Source organism: Agelaius tricolor, unplaced genomic scaffold, assembly GCF_023055355.1.
Source record: "Agelaius tricolor isolate 1412-34295 unplaced genomic scaffold, bAgeTri1.0.p SCAF_1, whole genome shotgun sequence".
NCBI lineage: Eukaryota > Metazoa > Chordata > Aves > Passeriformes > Icteridae > Agelaius > Agelaius tricolor.
The window spans coordinates 85669747-85690999 of record NW_027269261.1 but is presented as its reverse complement, the minus strand read 5'-3'; the positions used below and the strand labels follow the sequence as shown (position 1 = coordinate 85690999).

The 21253-nt window shown below is 35.6% G+C and overlaps 1 protein-coding gene across 27 annotated transcripts in view; it reads right to left on the bottom strand.

Annotated features, from left to right (window-relative positions):
* DLGAP2 (DLG associated protein 2) overlaps nt 1-21253 on the bottom strand; it is a 456578-nt gene that overhangs the window by 275789 nt on the left and 159536 nt on the right. The gene's annotated exons all lie outside the window — the stretch shown is intronic.

The window sequence follows — 21253 nt, the reverse complement described above, 5'->3', positions numbered from 1 at the left end:
TAATCAATCAAAGTCCTCTTGTTAATTAGAACTAGGGTTTTAACAGATGTCCACATGTTCCTGGCAAGCACTTCACAATCTATAGTTTAAAACATTTTGCTCAATTAATTAATTGTCTTTTTCATGTTTATAACATGAAATACGAGCTTAAAGACCACAGGGAAATGATAATTAAATGAAGAATACAATTATTAGTCTCTGTTGTATTGGTTATTTGCAAGAATGCAATCTCATCCCAACAGGGTTAGATGAAATCATAAAACACTTGTCTGCACTTTTAGCCTTGATGAGATTGTGATATTTATGTTCTCATAACATAAACTTCTCTCAGCTGATCATGAACAACCAACCAGAAAATATGTTTTGGAGTTGCACAACAGGTATTGAAGTAATACAGCAGAAGATTGTGTGGAAAACAAAAAAGAGACATTATGTTATTTATGATCTCCCTCACGGCTGGCCAACTTTCCTCTCTTATTGGAACACCTATTGGTATGTTTTCTCCTGAGGACACTTCTCTCAAATGACTCCTCTCTTAATATCTGTTCTCTCTGCTTCAAAATGTCAAGTTTACACTATTTTTTCCCTTTTATGCCACATTAATTCATTCTTCAAAATAAAATTTAAAAAAAGAAAGTGGTAACTGAAAAACACTTTACTCTAAAATCTTATTTGTACTTTTGTTGAAGACAGACACTATGTGAACTCCTAGTGCATTTTTACACAATAGATGTGTGGCATAGAAAGCAAAGAAAATATCTGCCTTTGTTGACACTGAAATAACAAGGCCTTTCTTTTAGATTTTATGCTTCCAGATCCAGTCATCCTCTTAGAATGGCTCAGTCTATTCCTAATTTTCCAGATCCACTGTACCATCCTGACACCACAAAAGTTTTTAAATGAGGGTGACTATAACTTAAAACAGGTTCTTTTATATTGTTTAAGAATGGAAACAAGAAGCTGAACCTTGCTTTCCAGTGACAGCTCCTATACTCCTCACACATGGCGAAGGTAACAAGCCATCTGAACATTTTGAAACAGGTGTTAAACATTTCTCAAGAATAACTGCTGGTAAGAGTGCAACATGCCCAAAGTAAGCACTGTCACGTTTGGGTAAATATTTTAATATTCAATATGGATTTTGTTTGCGTGCTTTCCCTCTATTAGTGTATCCAGTCTTATTAGCCACTTTTTTGTTCAACTTTACTTCTTCTAAATGATCTGCCATCTCTGCTGCATACTGCCTAATTATTAAATAATTTATTATATGTCTTTCTGTCTTACAGAGAATGCTCACATTTTCAGAACTAATTAGTTTGAATCCAGTCTCTGCAGTTTAAGAATACCAGTTTGCTGCTGTTTGAAATAAATGAGCAATACATCAAATTTATTTTACAGTACTTGGAAATGTATATTTGCTGCTCCACAAAAGACTGGGAAAAATCAAGCCTCATGCAAAAGATTCCCAACACAATTTCTGCCACACACAACAGATGGTGATAGCCAATGCATAGGGTGGTTGGAGAGCACAGTAATGAACACTGCAGAAGTAATCACTCAGGTTAGGAAGCACACATTGGAAAGATATGTTGGTTTTCTTTTGTTTGGGTATTATTTATAATTTAAGTTAATATCTACATTTATGAAGTCTTTCTAGAGAAATTAATAAGCATAGTTAAAGAAAAAAGACCTCAAGATCTGGTCTTGATACTTGTTTTTTGCAGCACTTACAATACAAGAAGATTAAGCCCAGGGTTTATAATTTATATATATGAATAATAATATTTTATATATAAAATAATTATTAAAATATTAAAGAAACTACCTAAAATATATACTACCACTGAACACAAGGTTTGAAGTGTGAATAGCCAACCTACTAGTCGTGAAAATAACAGGCAACGTAACAATAATTTTTAGAATTTTATAATGCGGAAGTGTTTACAGTGTGTTGCACAACATATACATAGTGCCACAGTGACAAAATTTGCAACAGCCAGAACAGTTACCACAGTATTAGCAAATGGTGGAGTACACTGGAGAGACTCCTCATGCCTGAATTGCAGTAGAAAGTACAGCCAAGAACTGTCTTTAAATTATTATCCTGTGCACAGCTGGCCAAGAAGCTGTAAAACTTTTAAATGCATGTGTGCCCCTGGATAATGTGTCTAGACTCACTCTCCAAATGTGGGAAGTCCCTTCACACTTCCACTGATTCCACATGAACAGGAGGCTCTGAGCCCCTGAGGAGCTGCATTGCCATTGCCACGACTGAGCTCATGCATACAAATTAACAATGAGCATTTGGACCTGCCTAAAGTGGGTTAATTGGATTTAATGGGACACCTCATATGCATCTGAAGATCTGGGTCTAATTCAGTAAATAAAGATTGATTTCCAAGCAAAATTATCATGCTAGAAGTAAGAAACCTGCCATAGAAGAGGTTTATCTAGACCAATATGAGGCCTACAACAAAAGACCAGTTGGCTATGAAGCACTGGGACAACTGGTTCCTCTTCTGAAACAGGAATGTAAGGCTGTTCCTTGGATAAAGCAATGCTTGCTCCTCTTTTTTTAACTGACAAAATAAAATATAGTATTAAGGATTTAAAAATCACTTATATTGATTAAACAATTGTGGCAATTCTTAGCTATTATTATTAATTTACTTCATAAATTTCAGTACCATTCTGCTGAGTCACACAAATGGAAAACCTGGCCAACTGGATGGATATATGGCTCAATTAGTATACTGAGACAAAACATCCTGCTATGTTTCTGCAACATAGCTTAGCTTATTGATTTGTATATGTGGATTTTGCAATTCACATGCAAGAAACAGAGACAGCAGTATTACCTGGGACAGCAAACAGGCACAAGGGGCAGTGGGTAAATGGCCTGAAAGACTATTTAAAAGAGAGATGTGCCCCAAACTACGCCTATGGAAAAGAACATTAATGTCACCTACAGCAGCCTGAAAAAAACATCCTCAGTCATTTTATACCAATTCTACCTTTATTAGACATGCCTGTTTTTAAATGGGCAGCCTGGAAAAACAACATCAATACAGAAATATATCCATCAATGAATTAGATTCCACTTGGATACATACAGTCATACATGGTGAACTCCATACACTACTTATGCAAATATACAACTAACAGACTTGTTGTAGTGCATGATCATCAGAAAGGGGAATCTTCTTCATCACTGACAATGTACACACGCAGATAGGAAATACTGCTTCTTTCTCTTTGATCAGCCTGTGAAATTTGTCCTCATTCCTTTAAAAGGAGTGACAGTTATCTCCTAGGAGGTGGCAGAAACTGCACAGTTCTTTGGGAAATGCAGCAGCCTCAGTTACTGCATGCCAAAGACAGGGAAAAAGAGAATGCACTTGCATCCTGCAGCTCAAAGAGAGCCTGAATGATTTCTAAGAGCAGCAAAGGGCTGTGAGCAGAACAACAGGAGAGACTGACAAGGACCAATGAGCACAGCAGCGAGGAGATGACTGAAAGCAAAGATCATCCTGCAAGGTCACAGGGAGAAGAAGGTCACTGATTTATAAACCTTGTATTTCCATTATGCTTCATCTGGCCACTTGGAGTTTTCCATTGCTTTTATTAATTATTCCAGTTCATAGCCTAAGAGAATCTGGCTTTTTGAACTTCAAAGCCATTTGGATCCTCTTTGGAAGGCTCTGTATAAGGAAAAGGTTCAGGCCCCACTCCCTCAAAGCTCTGGCAGTTTTGGCTCTCTCACAGCTTTCAGTTCTCAATGAAAGCTTAGCAGAAATTACACTTTTTTACAAGAAAGATAATGCCTTTTACAAACTATAGAATAGAACCATTGGCAAGTAGGACATAAAGGGCTCGCTTGAGTATTTCCTGTATCTCCTATGGGTTTGATTTACTCAGCCTTCTGATTCTCCATTCATGTGGCTACTCTTACAAAAGAAAAGAGGTGCACTACTACCGATGATACAAAAAGTCCAGGCAAAGGAAGCATAGCAAGTGTGTCAGCAGTAAACCAACTGTGAAGCTGGAGTCCAAGCTGGGATAGCTAATAACACACTACTTTTAAATACAGATGCCTGTAACTGTGCCAGCAATCTGTGAAGTTGCACAGCTAGAACTGTACTTTACTGCCTTAGATGCAGCTTTCTGATATGAATTCTCATTTGCAGTATTTGGCCTTTATCCTTACACTTTTCATTTGGAGACAAGTCAAGCTGAAACCATTTGAAGTGTACCCAATAAAAGCTACCATAGCTAGCATTAATCTCCAAACATTTTTTTAAAATCAATTTTCTAAAGAATATTTCTATGATCAAAGAGTTCAGGTTCCTCATCAGCTTATGGTATGGATTACCATAAATCTTAAGTGAATTATATTGCTGTGATTCGTGTTTGACACTTCTTCTTACTGTCCACCAGTGTAAAATATCCTGCAAATACAAAGCACTGTCTAAGAATGCTGCACATGTGCAATTCTATGCTCTTGGAAGCTGTCAATTTGACACTAACATACTGGTAAGGATAACAGAAAGAAGTGAAGAAAAATATCCCTTCAGAGACAAATTCTCTTGATCTCAGTAAAGAAAATTTCCTGTCAGATAAATGCTATAGAAAACAGAAGATTTGGTCCACCGTTTTAAAGATTATTTATTTGAAAAAAGGGAAAGAAAGCAATTTCCTACTACCAGGGTTTGAGATTTTCAAAGCAGATATAGCTATACGTATTATGTAAAGGAAGATGTACAGACAAATCCCCCTGCCCAAACTTAAAAAAGGCAAAAAATTTGACTCAAGAAAGATTCTCTATGAAAACTAAAAACAATATTTGTATAAATGAATATTAAAAACATTCAAACTGTGTAATACTATGAATTGGTAACTGACATACTAGCAGAAAAAATAAAATATTAGGCTGGATCAAGAGTTTTCTGACTTTACTAATATGAAACCTCATTTAAGTTCAAAACTTTGAAGAGTCTTTTCCAAAAATAGTCATGATTTATTCTTCTAGAGTAGCTGTGCAATTTGGGAATAAAATTGATGAAAATTAACTTTTACAGATTTCTGGGATTTTGTCCAGAAACTTAACAGGTATTTAAAATTTTTATACTGGGTATGAACATGAATTTACTGTGCCTCTAATTGTACAGAGACATTGAGAGTAAGGAACACAGCAGCATTCAATTTTGCTCACCTACAAAAAGATTCTTGACAGCTCTTAGTGCTACTGGTCAACAATAGGAGCAGTGGTGGCAGCTGCAACATTCCCAACCATATGGCAAAACTCAGCTCATTTCCATGAAAGGCCATTATTCTATAAAGTCATAGGATTATAAAGAGGCAGAAAGCCCCTGTGACTAATTTTTCTTTTTTCTTTTTTTTTTTTTTCCCTTAAAGACTAAATATTGCTTTAACAGATGACAGAAAATATGGAAGAGTTTTCATTTACTGTTTGCGGTTCTGCTGGCTGTGAATGTGATCTGAATTGGTAGATTTGCAAAATGGATGACAAGCAGTTTTCCTGAGTTGACAGTGGTTGTAAAAAGCAATTGGTCTGTTAAAGCATAAAGTTAAATTACTGGAAGATCTGTGGATATTTCTTCCCACTTTTATGTAATAATCTGTCTAGTTTTCCTCATGCCAGTCTACCGACACGACATCAACAACAATAACGGTTTTGCCCCAAAATGTCTTTCCATTTGCAAATCTTGAAAAATATCACATTTTATTAGGCAGACAAACCATATGGTGAAATGCCCTCTTTTCTCTAAATTTATAAGCTTTCAATACAACACACACCATAAGGTTTTAAGATTTTGACTCTATCTCCAAAATCTTACAAAGAGAACATATTCTGCTTGTTCAGTACAAATTCTCTAAGCACTGGAACCAATGATGTACATCACATATAAAGAATGGTGGATGTATGGTTCTTCAGGAGTTATAGACACATTTGTTCAGCAAACTTCTGAATGGATAACTTTAGGTATTTCTGTATAATTCAAGAGTGTCTTATTGAGAAATGCAAAGCCTTCAAGCAGATATACAGGTATTGATTGCTACCATAAGAAAACTATATGTAATACCACACAATTTTTACAAAGCCCCTTCAGCAGGTTAATATGTCAAAGTAATGTATAACATAATTTAAAACAATTACACATCCTTGAAGCATACCAAGAAAAAACCAAAAAAACAACATTGTACTAAAGGGATATTATTTTTGCTGGGTATTGAATTTTCCAGCTCTTCAGTGAAAATCTTTGATGCAGAATTATAGGTTCAAAAATAATACAGTCCTTGACATCAGGAAGTGTCTTTAGAAATTACAGGTGGTCCTTATTTTCTACTTTGTATATACCAAGCACACACAACTGTATTATCTGGGTTCTTTCAGTCCCATTTACAGGTAGAAGAAAATTACAGAGACTAAATCCAGTATCACACAGACCATGGCTCCTAGTATCAAACTCAGGACCTTGTACTCAATAGCATCAGCACCTTGATAATCAAGTTCCTGACTCTCACAAGGGCCCTTGTGTTCAGTTCAAATCAGCTCCATTTACTGGTCTCGATCCTGCAAATAACTGATGGCAAACCCATGTTTCGACACAGAGCTGTAGATACTGCCTGAAGCCTTCTGGAGAATCATGGTTAGAGTGCAAATACAAAGGTATCCAAAACTGTGTTAAGGGTGGTTATGTCTTCTAGACAAAATGGACAGTGCTGTGTCCTAAGTGCAACCAATTATGTTATGTGCCTGCAGTGTGTGGTTTGTTCTCATATGAATAACTTAAAGAATAATAAACAGAGTGTGAACAACAGGAGTCCCAAGAAAACTTTGAAGGCAAGAGGGGATAATAAATGAGCAGTTTCATATTGATATGCTTTCTAGTTCAAATCTTCTCAAGTGCATATTCAAGTTTTAGAAACTGCATCCTCACAATATGCTGTAGTTTACACCATAACTTAAAATGCTATGCAAATCCATGTCAACATATTTACTAAAATCTTGCTAGCAAAAATATATGTATCTAATACTGTTAATTGTGCTTACCATAACATTTGCCATTATATTTTCATAAATAAATTATGCAAAAAAAATATTTCCAATGGTATCTGGTTTTAAACAAGTTCTCTAGCTCTGAAGGTGTTAGCAAGTAAATTCAATTCCATTAAAATGAATGGAAAGGTGTGAATACTGATCTAACAGCATTTGAAGATATTTTTAATTTTTTCTTAATTTCTAGAATGTAATCTTAAATACTTTTCTAGTTTCTAATGGAATGGTGTGTTCTTCATCACTACTGTAGCAAAGAAAAGAATTCTAGAGGTGGAATTTCCTTTACTGCTTGTTATGATGGCATTCTTGCAATGGCATTTCCAGTCACAGCACAGGCAAAACTCAAAATAATTTATTACATCTTCAATGTATTAGTTTTCACTTTAGCTTGTTTTTTTTTTTTTCTTCCCTAACTCAACACCTATTCAATGAAACTCTTGAACTTTTCTTACTGTTTATGTTAAATATACAGACTTTTGTAATGTTCTTGAAGAACTTGGTGGAACTCACAGCTAGAATAAGAGAAAAAGAATTGTCATTCCTGAAAATAGATGTAGAAAGAGATGAAAAAGCCAGGAAAGAAAAGCCAGTATAACCAAAGTTTAGTGATAAAAAATGCCAAGTTGACTGAAGAGCTTGTTTTATTGTATACTTGCTATAAAAAATAAGGGAGCAAAGGGAGAATTCTGACAGAACAGGCAGTGTGTAGACTGCTTTTTAAGCTGTTTATTTATGTCACTCATGAAGAAACTCAAAACAACCTGAATCACTGTTAAGACTAGGATTTTAACTAAAAGGCTTTCCTATGTTAAAAGCTATGGACCTGGTTATATAATAAAGAATTTTGGCCTATCTACATCTAAATAATAGTTATTGGAAGAGTTAAATGGTCTCTTTCAGTTCATGAACAGCTACAGGTATTGCTAGCTACCCAAAGAGTAATAAATGGAAATATTCATATAAATGTTTTTACTGTATTGCACCCTTTTGTTTTACAATCTCCTTGAAGATGAACTCACGCCTTCCTCAAAAAACAAATAATGAAATTCTGGTAAAAATCATAAGTTCTAATAACAGAAATCATTAATATTTTTTCTCTTTACTTACTAAACAAAGCAATATTTTGAAACTTAATATCTAAATACATTCTGGCAAAAAAAGCACAGACATTTCTAAGAACCAAACAAATTTTCTGAATTGAAATATACAAGAGGCTATTTCACCACTCCAATTTTTAGTTTTATAAGGCTCCAGAGATAAATAGTTTTCATGACTTTAATGCATTGTAATTATTGTTCCTATCCAGGACGGTGCTGGAGGCTCATTTTGTTTCCAAAACTAATGCAGTTGGTAGGCAGAATCACTCTGTGTGCCTAAGTGTGTATGTAATCATCATAGCAATGCAGAAGGGAGCTCTATAAAGGTATTAGGGAATGAAAATTTTAAAATGAGTTCCTAAAGTTTCCTTAATAAATTATTGTGAATTCTGAATCTGGATGTATGGTATTCACATAGACCAAAACTGGAATCTCTCTTTTCGAAAAATTTCAAGTATTGGAAAAATCTAAACCCAGAACAAAGCAAATCTGTGCAGTATGGATTTCCCTAGTCAGTGTTTGGAGTCCTTTCTCTAGTTAGAACAATGAAATTTCCAGCTATGTGACACCTTAACTGTAATAGAACAAAACACTATAAAGCAGCAAGGAATAAGCTCTCACAAAACAAAGATCAGGTTAGGTTTCCTCCTGTTTCAAACTATAATTTGACAACTGAACTCTAAAGATACCCCTGAAACAAATCCATGGAAGAAAAGAAAATCAACATGAACGTGGGGATTTGCCTTTCATTGTTTCAGTGCATGACAAAGGAAAGGGCAGTTGGGAAACTGGTCTGTGTGCTGTATATAACCTGAATAGAAGTCTTGAGCAAAGAGCCCTGTCAGTCTGGCTTCCTCCGGGGCACGACATTCATTTACACAGAAGATAACTCCTGAGACTGCATAATGTGCTAACATGAATAAATTTATTCCCTGCCAGTGGAAGATTTTACTGTACTATTATTATCAACTAATCTTCTCCATTCATTTTACAGGTTGAAAAGACAAGCAAAAAGTAGATTTTTACAGTAAATGAAATATTTCACTGAAAAGTATTTTGACAATGCATTAATATATATATTTCTTTACATAAGCCAAACTTGTAAGAAACTTAATGAATTACTTTTATGTCATCACCAACATAACAGCTGAGGTCCCTACACAGCATGGATCTTTAACAGAAAAAAAAATACCATCCCTATGACTGTACAAATCTATGAAGCTGTTTCTCAAAATATTCTAGAAAAAAAAGGAATCTAGTTCTGACAGTTTTCCACTGTCTGAGGGATACATGATCTGGAAGCATATAGCTGACTCAAACAGAATTCATGATTGCATATGCTCAATTTCTTGAAATGTTGAGTAAGACTGTATGAAATAAGCATCAGATGATGAGTTGTTTTATCTTTCCCTTATTTTTGCAGTTTTTCTCAAACAAAGTAAGAGGTCAACTCAGTGCAAGAAAAATAATCATCTGAGAAAAATTCCTCAGGTGCCATGCCACTTCTTAACACCTGATAGATTTCTACTGGAATTATTTATCTCCTAAAATAATCAATACTTGCAATCACAGAATTATTTAGGTTGGAATAGATCTTTAAGATCATTAAGTCCAACAATAAACCTGACACTGCAAGTCCACCACTAAACCATGGAGCCGAAGTCACTGTGATCCCAAGGTGCCACTTCTAGACATCTTTTAAATACCTCCAGGGATGTTGACTCCACCACTTTCCTGGGCAATACTGGACAACCCTTTCAGTGAAGAAATTTGTCCTAAAATCTAAACTTCCTATGGTGCAACTTGAGACCATTTTCTCTTGTCCTATTGTTTGTTATTTAAAGATACTGATGCATACTTTCTTTACCAAAGAAAAAGGCTAACAGTCATGTTGTGTTATTTTATGGAGCCTTTCAGATGAAACCAGTGTCTGTGCTTTAATATCAGAATAAGTCTACAATTCTAAACTAACAAATAAAGAGGATATGTGGATAATTTAGGTTTGTCATAGTTGTGCCTCCTACATAATCTAAGTACACCTTGTTTCTCTGCATAAGACTAACTGTACTTCAGCAGATTAGAATTCCCATTGATTTAAGTGGGAAGGGGGAAAAGAAAAATCTATACTTGCTAAAGCTGCAGCACTCTGTTTACCAGTAATGATTTTGTTCTTAGTTTAGGAGACAGAATGTCTATTTGTCTACTGAGAAAATTCTATAAGACAACAATATCCACTTTTCACCAAAATATTAATTAGGCTTCTAGTGTCTAACTACAGTCCCACAACATAATCAATGGATAATTTCCCAATGCTTCATTGTATGCTTCAAGCATGTAACAGCATATCAAGACCTACAGCCCTCTAAAGACTTGCTTACTTTTCTTTCAGATTAAACTCACCCATATCATGATAGATCCAGTTGCAATGGGGAACCAGAACATTTCTCCCATATTTAAAAAAAGCCCAAATTCTATCTCTACAAACATGGGTTTGTTTCAGACTGTTTGGGAGAAGATCTTCAGTTTAATACCGTGTCTACTAACAAAATATGTCTTTATTTTCATGGCCTACTTCTTCCCTCCAAGATGAAAATGAATGCAAAAGTCTGATTCCATTTCCAAGCTGCACAAGATATCACTACCATTAACGACTTTTCACTCTGTATTACAGTCTGTATTGGTGTAAACTGCCTTCATAGAAGTGCATGAAAAGAGTATCTCTATCATTAACGTGGCTTTAAGCTTTTCACTTTCCATTTTTAATTTTTTCCTAATACTTTACAATTTACTATTGTATATTTGTTGGTCTGGTGACAGCCTTGATGATACACAAATAATAGACAGTGTCAATATATGTAATTTTTTTCTATGTACTGTTTTTCATTCCAAAATGTTTCCTTAAGTTGAAAATCTACTGAAAAAATGCAATTCAATTATTAAAATGCAATTATTCCTATGGCATAAAATCATGACTATAAGTCTATAATAATCATGACTATAAATCTATAACTAACATACTCCCTCCCATTTAGGAAAAAATTAAAATTAAGTTCTCCAAGCCTCCTAGACCTTGAGGTGATATTTACAGCATCATAAAGTTAAGTTTCTTTAGCATTCTTGTTATTTTCTGGTTATTAACATTGGAAATTTTCTTCTGAATTTTAGACTCCTCTCTTTCACTCTCTGAAATTTTTTTTTTAATCTATGCCTCAGTTGTTTAAGTACATACATGTGCTTTGCTTCCTAATGCTTTCCAATTAGCAAAGCATTTACTGAGCTTTCACAGTCAGTACTCTGTGATGGCAGAATCATCTTCTGAAGATTTAGAAAGTTGAGACTACCACTATTCAAATGACTCATTAGAAAGGGTAAAATATTTAATCACCAGCTAGCTTAACATTTTTAATACCTATTGAAAAGAATTTAGTTGCAACTGGCAAGAGACCACTAAGTTAAGCTTAATTCTATTAAAGCCAGCCACTATGACTGTATAATAGGAATGTCTTAACTTAGTTATCTAAGTTGATAGAACTCTTTGAAGACAATGCTGAGTGATGTGGAGGATAGTATGCATTTTTCAAGAAGCATTTGATAAGGCTACACATCAAAGATAACTGGTTATTGTAAGGAAACCTTACACAGAATAGAACATATTTTAGAGAACTGAAAAGTGCATAGTTCCATGAAGACACAAACATTTTTGTCTTGATAACTGCAAACTATAAGACAAACATAAGTCTGTTAGTAGCATAGACACCACACTGGACATATGAGAACACAGAAGCATCAACCCATGCAATTTAGTACAGTGAAATTCTACCACATTGAAAAATATGGGTGTATATATTTATATCCTAAAATTTTAGTCAAGAAATGCATCCTATTCTGGACCATTACTGTGAATAGGAAGGAATCAAGCTTTTCAACTTTATGCCAGTGCTTCTATGAAAAATAGTGTACATGGAGGTATTAACTATGAAGTTGTTTCTCCATTTATTTTAAATTGGAAATAAGAGATCACTTGTATTCTGATATTTTTTGATTTGTTTGCTTTCCCCCTTTTGTAGTAGCTGAGTTAAGATCATCAGGCAGCTTTTCATAGAACTGAGATGTATTTGATTTTAGAATAATCTCTATAGAAAATCAGAGAAGTTTTCAAATGCCTTTGAGTAAACTGTATAATGCATTATGAAAACATACCAGGGTGACAATTCCTGCAGCACACTGAGAGAGATTAGATGCTTCACATGTTCTCTGAGCTATGAATTATGATATTCAGAGCAGGTCTATCTCCTTTGAAATCAAGTACTCCTAATATCTGAAGATCTAGCACCAGTTGGCACACATTTTTTATATTCTCAGCATATACTTCCTCTAAAGCTGATGAGTCTATCATTCTTTCAGAGCAAATATATGCAAACATGCAGGGTCAGTTCGGTATTCAGAAATTGTCATCAATATTTGGTGATTATTACACTTCTGTTTAGGAATGATAAGTAATAAAAATGTCATTTATTCATAAGCATTAGAAAACCTAAACATAGCCTTTCTGCTTTTGATGAGTATTGAAAATTTAATAGTTATTCTTCACTTAAGCTGATATGACTAGTTTGTATATCTAACCTCTGAAATTGTTTCATAATAAGCTCTCAATAATGACAGACTCCACTGATTTACTGTCTAGAATATCCATTGACTGACTGAACCCATGATGATGAAGCAATTGTATTCCCAGCAGCATCTATGCTTATACAGCATATGCAGTAATACATCTTAGGTTTAATTTTATTTAAAACCTTATTCTGAATTCTGTTGCCTACTTTCCATATGTCTATATTTTACAAGAAATCTGGAAGCATTACATTTATATGCTTAGTTTATCTACTGATCCCATTAATCAGCCTTTGACTACATGCTAGCAATCTCTCTTGGATACACTTGGTTTATGTCTGTCATAGACATCATCTTTGTTTGGGGTTGTTTTAAAGAATATTTTACAATGATGTTATTTTAAAGCTATGCCCTGGTTATACTGTAGTGAAATGCTGATAAGGTTGGAAGGACACATGACAAATCTCCAGATTAAAAGTCATTTACTAACCATTATATTCCAGGGATCTTCTACTTCCATTTTTGCACCAATATAGTATAAAAATTCTGAAGAGTAGACCAGCAAGGACATATTTAAACAGCATGGAGAGCATGAAAAGAATGAAAGCTTCATCTTATGCTTATAAGTTTACTTCATACAGTCTTGATAGCTTTGACAGCTTTTACTGTTCTTTCAAGTTTCTGCCATATGACTATTTTTGAAGCATTTGAAGCATCTGCTTTTTAGCAAAATATGCTAAAAAGCATTGGAAAGCCTCCTCCATGTTCCAACTTCCCACTCTTATAGATAACTCCTATTTTTTCCTGGCTAGAATGAGCTTTTTTTTCTGTTTGTTTCCATGGACCTTTTTAAGTTAAAACGTCCATTTATAAAGGAACCAATAGAAAATGTCCACCTGAAGAAATTTAACTTTACAGTTTGAGAAGAAAATGAAAGCTACTGAGAGTGTGGAGAAGCAAAACTTTTTCTATTACAGACTTCAAACATACTGTATAACAGCTTAAAGAACCCTGTCTGGTGGTGGCAACTATAACTAAAAGGTCATATAAAGGTAGTCCTCAAAAAAACCACAAAAAATATGGTCTTGTTTGTTTATGATGTTAACTACTCACCTCACCTACTTTGGTAAAGTTCAGAAGTTACAGTAAGATGCAAGTTACCCCAATATGAACAGGAGGAATTATAGTCTAGATAAATGAACCTTGTTATGATATGGCCCTCCTTGCAATCCTGCCCTAGCATCTTCAGCATGAAGTTTAGCATTTGCTTAGACTCAAAAGCATTTAAATTCCAGGCCTTTAGTATTTAATTACAATCCCAGCTGGAGTTAGTACTTCCACAGTGGCATGCAATAGCTTATAGGACATACCCATCATAAACTGTTGCTCAGTGATTCCATATGACAGACTCCAAACAAAAATATTACATTCAAAGCTGTATTTTCCTAGATGCATTCACATAATTAATTTCTGATAATTTGATCTAATTCAATCATTTTAGGTGCTTGGCTTTATAAAACAGCACAAAATTCATTTTGCTGCCTTTCCTGATTTGAATCAGGAAACAAGATTTTCAGAATGTCTGTGAATGAGTCAGAATACATATGACATTAATACATGTACACCTGCAAAGATAAACACACAAAAATATGAAAAACTTCCTTGTGATCTCATTTATATTATCTAAGTAATGAATCAGTCAGATAAGGCATACATGAAAAGAATTTCTATTATAATCACTGGCAGTAGCACAGTGACAGAAACATTGCGTTCAGGAAAACAGGATGAACACAACTATTATAACTTGTGCAGTGAAGTGAAGGAGATAAATCCAACACAAAAATATTCTCATGTCCCTAAAAATTAAACTAAAATAATACTTGTAGTGGAGAGAATACCTCAACTTTAAATCTTAAACCATTCTAGTTTCCAGAGAATTCTGTCTAGTAGAATTCTAGCCTTACATATCTTTGCCACTCTAAACTGCCGTCAGAGGGAAACACTCGTTTTCCTTATACCTGAGATCAGGAGAGGATTAATATTCCATGGATTTTTCTTCTCTTTTTTTAATTAACTCACACCTTACCTCTCCATTCAGAAAGTTTTGTAGAGTGCCATGAGTATTTTGGTTGTTGCAGTTATCAAGAATATTCACCTCTTAGGTAGTTTCAGTTCTTTACACCTAACTTTGAATATTTCCATAAAATGGAAGCTGAAAATATTTCCTCTCTCTACAGCCATTGGAGAGAGACAGAGGTAAATCTCTCCCAGAGACAGTAAAAGCAGCCATTACCTTTGCCTCCTTAAAACTCTGAAAGTCACCTGCAATATATATTGGCTAATCTTTATCTTCACCCCATTGTGTAAATAGGATTATCTTAAATTCTTACTCAAATCATAATACTAAAAAATTGTCTGTTGAACAAAGTAGTTTACAGACAGCAATCAAACCCATTAAATTTCACACCCAAAACAGTTTCATACTCAACCACAGTTTCATACTCACAGATCCCTGGAGTTTGATATAATGGCTGAAAGCCATCCATATATGTGAAGTAATATTCAGCACTACTCTGATGAAAACGTTGGCAACCTCTAAACCTCTCACAGAAATAAAAGAAATCATGCTGGGTATTTAACTTTTGAACTATATATAGCCCTGTAGAACGATGTGAGCCTGTGAATTACAGTAACAAAACCTGTTGGTTGTTTTTTGTAATAGATGGTGAAGAAAGATGTTGTCCTGATAACAGATGTGATTCTGAATAGATTTCCACAGCAAAACTTATTACAAGTGGGCACCAGAGGACAGTCAAAGTCTTCACTCATTTATAGATATTAAAATTTTGTTAATTATGTGCTGTGGCTGCCTTAATGCTTTTCTCTTGTTATCATCCTGGATCATGATGGGGATAACTTCCTGGCTCATGAGCCACACCTGAAGGCTTTAGCCCTAGATATTCAGAGACATACACACATCCATACATAGTTCCAAGAGAGATTGAGCACTCCATCCTCTTGCAGCAAGATGTATTACTGACTAAAGAATGGTGATATAGTAAATTTCTAACAAAGCTGCTATGAATATCTCACTTCTAAATTATTCCTGAAACAGAGGAGAACACTGCTGAAGTACAAAATTGCACAGTACTTAATTTCTTGTTAATCACTCTTGTTAGTGGGTTTAGAATGGCAATGAATTTGAATTCAGCTGAGTGTCCTGGACCCATTAAACCTGTTGAAAGAGCACTTTAAAAGGGAAGAATTTGACCTCTCTTTTCAAAGGTACAGAGAGGTAAGCAAAGCATCAAGTTCAGACTTTTCCTCCTACATAATTTCTACTAATTCTAGTCTGCTGTGGGTGTTTTTAAAAGACTGTTGATCCAGATTTAAAGAATAGAGTAACAAAAGAAACAATAATATTCTTTCTTACTGTTCCTCTCTTTGTTTTGTAAACAATACAGTCCTCTGCAGTTTACAAATTAATAACTGTCCCTATGTTATACTCTTCTCAGAATATCAACTGACAGTAAAGGAGGCAATGGGCACAATGGAAATAGAGGAAATTCCACTCAAAATTTAGAAAAATTTAGAAAAAAACTATTTTTCCCCACAAAACTGATAAAACATTGGATTAATTCTCCAGAGAGTTTGTGCAGTCCCCATTCTGGGTGAGAAAACCCAACTGACTTGGACAGTGTCATGGGCAACCAACTTTCAGGTGGTGGGCTCTGACTGAAAAATCTCTAGGGATATCTTCCAAACTCAGCTATTTCTGTTATTCTATGAAATAATTCCACCTTAAGGCATCTGCTGAACATGCACTTTCAGCATACAAGCTCAAATCATGACTATTCCCAGAAGAAAACTAAGCAGCTCGGAGCTCAACGACACCTTTGACACTGGAGATTAGTACAATATTTCTTGCTTAATAATCAGACTTTACTTGGGGCCAAAGCTGGTATTACTGTTGCATTCCTAGGGCAAATTTTGGCATAAAAAAATTCCCATTTAAATAATCTCTTTAAATAAATATAGTAATAATATAGCAATCTGATATTGACTGCCTATTTTCTTCTTAAGATGGTTATAAACTGAAGATTCAGTTTCCCTCTTCTCTTGGCTATCTGTTGCTTACTGAATGTCACCTGGAGTGAGGTAAATGGTCAGTTTTTCAAACAGCCCAGTTTGGCACGTAGAGTTCAAAGGCCACTTCATCATCAGAAAGGTGCTTCAGTACTGATTTATTATTCAATTTATAGAATGCTAAACTGATAGCGAATAAGATGTTTTTCCATCAGAGTATTTTTCTGATGCTGCACAGTTTACCTCTGCAGATGCAGTTTGTGGTTTTGTCTAGCCTACCTGAGAATGATCAGACACACTGAAAGGGAAGGAAACTACCCCAAAAGTCAACTCTTTCCTAATTCCAGGCAACCAATACTGCCTCACTGATTCAAACCAAGAGCAGATTCCTTCACCGTACTTGATCAGCTGTGTTGTAAGAGAAATAAGAAGCAGAGCTTCTTTCAGATCCATCCCTCCCTTGCCCTTTAGTTCACTTTACAGTGCCAATCGCTTTCCTGACCATTTATAGCTCACAAGAGCTCCTGAGAGCACCAGATGTGAGGAAAATTCCCTTTCCTTAAAACTTGAATGGCCATAAAAGTCAGGGTATATATTTGTCATTAATCATTTAAAACTGATTGGTAAATTAGACTGTCCAAAACACAAAACATAACCATACTTTCCCTCAAATATGGAAGTTAATGGCTATCTAAATGCATAAACACTCTTGCATACATCAAAGTTCTTCTTTAAAACACTTCTCATTTCATTTGCTGAGAAATTTGGCAAAACTTGTCTCAAATTTTCTGCTAAAACAGCTTCTTCCTTGACTTCAGAAACAACTATTCTTTAAAAATAAAGACTATTAATAACATTTGAAGAGGTATTTAAGTATTTCTTGCTTTCCCTTCTACTTTAAATTATTTCAAGGATAAAGTCCTATAACCAGGAAGCATAGAAGCCCCAACAGTGGAACCTGAAAGGCCCAAGAACTGCCAGACAGGAAACCATCTGTGAGATTCCTTTTGAACTATGGTAAGAACGCATCTGAATGTGCAAGAATGAGAAGAAAAATCTAGTGAGGATTGGACACTTCTAATATAATTTGTTATACAGCAATATTTAAATAATATACCTGGACATGAAAGTGAATGTATTATAGGGACCTGATTTTATTTACAAGTACATGTGGCACTTAGGGACATGGTTTAGAGGTAGACCTGGCTGTGTTAGGTCTACAGTTGGCCTCAATGATCTTAAAGGTCATTTCCAACCTTAATGATTCTGATTCTCTTTTTCTCTTTTTGTCTGTGTTCATAGCAGTGATGAAAAGTAAGAGGATGAAGTTCACATTGGAACTTTGTGCATTTCTAACAGTTGCTGTGACTACAGGCAGAGTGTCCTTGATGAAAAAGGGACTGCTGGGGAAAGAAGGGCCACCTCAGGAGAGGGAGGCATTCCCTAGAGGGGTAGAAAAAATTGTGGAAAATAGAAGATCTTTCTAGTTGGCTTTTTCTTTGTGTGGTGTTTTGCATGGAGCACATCAGATGTAGGAACATAGTAAAAAACAATGCCTTTCTTTATCCAATCTATTTGGCATTTAAACATTTCTGCTTTAGCTGAAGTGTCATCTACTGTGCCTTCTGCATGGTAGACATGGAGAGCAACTACTGGGGCTGTCCTCTGCCAGCTTAGATCACTTTCTAAGAGGAAGAGGGTTTGCCTTCAGTTCTTTTCCACACTCTCATGCATATTCACCTATTTTTTAAACCTAGGGACAATGGAGAAATACACACTTTGCAGAAAGAGCAAAAGCCATCTAGAGATGCTTAATGCAAGGGACACTCTGCTGGGGCACAACTTGAGAGAAGGAAAAAGGACAGCATTTGGCCAAAACAGGTATTGTGCTATGATAAAGCCTTTAGTATTGCCAGTTACCAGAAGAACTGTTGGTAAAACTCAAGTCAAAGAGTCCTTAAAATGCTGACACCATTTCGTCCCCATTCCATTTGATCCAGCTGCATCTGGGTGAACAATGCATTGAATGAGTTGTTGAGGTGTTACCAAGACTTCTGTTTAAGTCAGAGAGGTATTCCCTGTCTCAAAAGGACAATCTGAGAATATAGCAAAGCTCAGGGTAGCACATGATAGAAGACTGCTTTTGTTGTTTATTACCCCATCTTGCTATTATTTGCCTAGATTCAACCTGTTTGAACATTTGAATAAACCCTCAAATAAGCAGTATCAAAGGCAGCTTTTCTTCCTGAAGTGCTGCCATGCACAGCTTTATTAATGCCTGCCAGAATTTCTTCATGACACTCTTGTCTAACATCTGTTGTGAAGTGAATCTGATGGAACACACCTGGTAGATGATGTACTAATGCCAACACATCAATTCCTATCGTAAGCTGCTAGTTTCTAAGTAAATGGCTAATTTTTACATATGGTGTTTTTAGCAATTTGGAGTGTTCCCCTACTTCTCTTCTGTGACATTAGCAATAAGCAAAAGCATCTGACTTTGAGAAAATGCCCAAACTCTATTTTCTCTATGTAGAATCTATTTTAAACATTTATTTTCCTTCTATTCTCATACTAAACTAAACTGCATCAGCTTAAAAGGGTTCCCTTACTGTTCAAAGCACTCACAGATGAGAAAGAACAAGAATACACGGCAGGTACTGGGAAGAATATAATTATGATTATTTCATTGGTTGGATAATTTTGTCTGGTGATGGAGTAATAATTAAATAGCCATATTAATTATTTATTTAAGAATTTGGTTAAAATATAGGTCATGGTTTCCAAATGTTTGAGGAAAATGCTTTCCATTAATCTCTACAGAACAAAATAAAGCCTGCAAGAGTCATCAGCTGTCCAGTCTGTTCTAAAGCACAATTTCTGTCTTGCTTTTTATTTCTGTTCAGACACCTCAAGGCTGAAAATGGCGCAGGTGGCTTGGGATCCCTTATTCCCATTTACCTTCATAGGTGTCCAAGGCCTTTTGGATGTTTGAAGGAATTCTGATATCAGAGTACCTGACTAATGTAGGAGCGCCCCTGCTACTTCTGGGAGTCTGCAACTGCAGCTGCTGGCTACCTGCCTGCTGGGCTGTGTTTTCATTCCCCTCACTCTTCAGCTGCCAGCCAGCTCTCCCTGCCCAACCCTCACAGCTCTTGTTGCTCAGCCATCTTCATCTTCTTGTTTGCCTCAATGCCACCATAGCATCCACTAAACAATTGGATTTTCTTTTTTCCCAAGTTTCCTTTCCTACAAAAGACTGCCCTTCTTAATATCTAGCTTCATGCACAATTCAGAACAATTCTGAAAGTGATGTCACACTCATTTCTCTAATAGGCAGAGCAGAGTGGGATCCTGTGAAGTCTGGTAGGAGTTTCTGGTTTAATTCACTGGCTTTAGATTCAGAGCAGAATTAGGCCATTTGATGCTAAATTCTCAGGATGTGTCTGAATAAAAATAGTACAAATACTGTGGCATTCAAGCTCTTCATCCATAATATATTCATCTTGAAGTGCACAGCTGCCATGCATATATTTATGTAACTGTTATCTGTAGAAATAGTTAAGTATTCAGTTCAACTCTGAAAAAAATATTTAGAAAAGTTAAGGAAGGCTAAGTGGTGAGCACAAGCAAGAGGCATAGTCATTAGACATACATGTCTTCAGAAGGCATCAAATCACTAACATTTTCACCTGAATCACTGAAGATACATAACACAGCTAGAAAATGTACAGAGAGGAACAAGGACATGAGGAATCTAAGCAGACCGCATCTTTTCAGTTGATAAGCAGACAGCTTAAGGGGGCAATGACAAGCATTCACTTTTCACAGTCAAAACACTAGAGGCAATCCATAAAATACTCAAACACAAGGCTTAAACCAAAGACAATGTAATTAATTTATAGAACCTATTTCCATAACATTTTTTAAATCAATAGTGTAAACATGTTGAAAAACAAGACTGGATAAAACCATGAACAATTGAGACATCAGAAGCTTTTAAACATGGTATGACCTCCAGCCTGAGAGGACCAGACACAACAGAAGCTGGATGTGGATCAGACAGGAAGGTGGCAGCATTCCCTAGAAACCCCATCTCTTGTATGGTTTTTCACTATCAACTAACTACTGAGAGCTTTTCTCTCTCCCATTTTGACAGCTGTCTTGCACTTACCCTACACTGTTCCCAACCTTCACAAATAAAAATGCTGCAAGTAATCTGGTCTATGTATGCAGTGGGTGCTGAGGGCTACAGGAACATCTGTAGCCTCCCTGCTCTACCCAGCTGGTACAGCTATGCAGAACCTCCTTACACCTGCCTCTACTTTTTCCAGATTTCTTCTTCCTTCCTTTCTAAACTTAACTGTGCAAAGTCTTT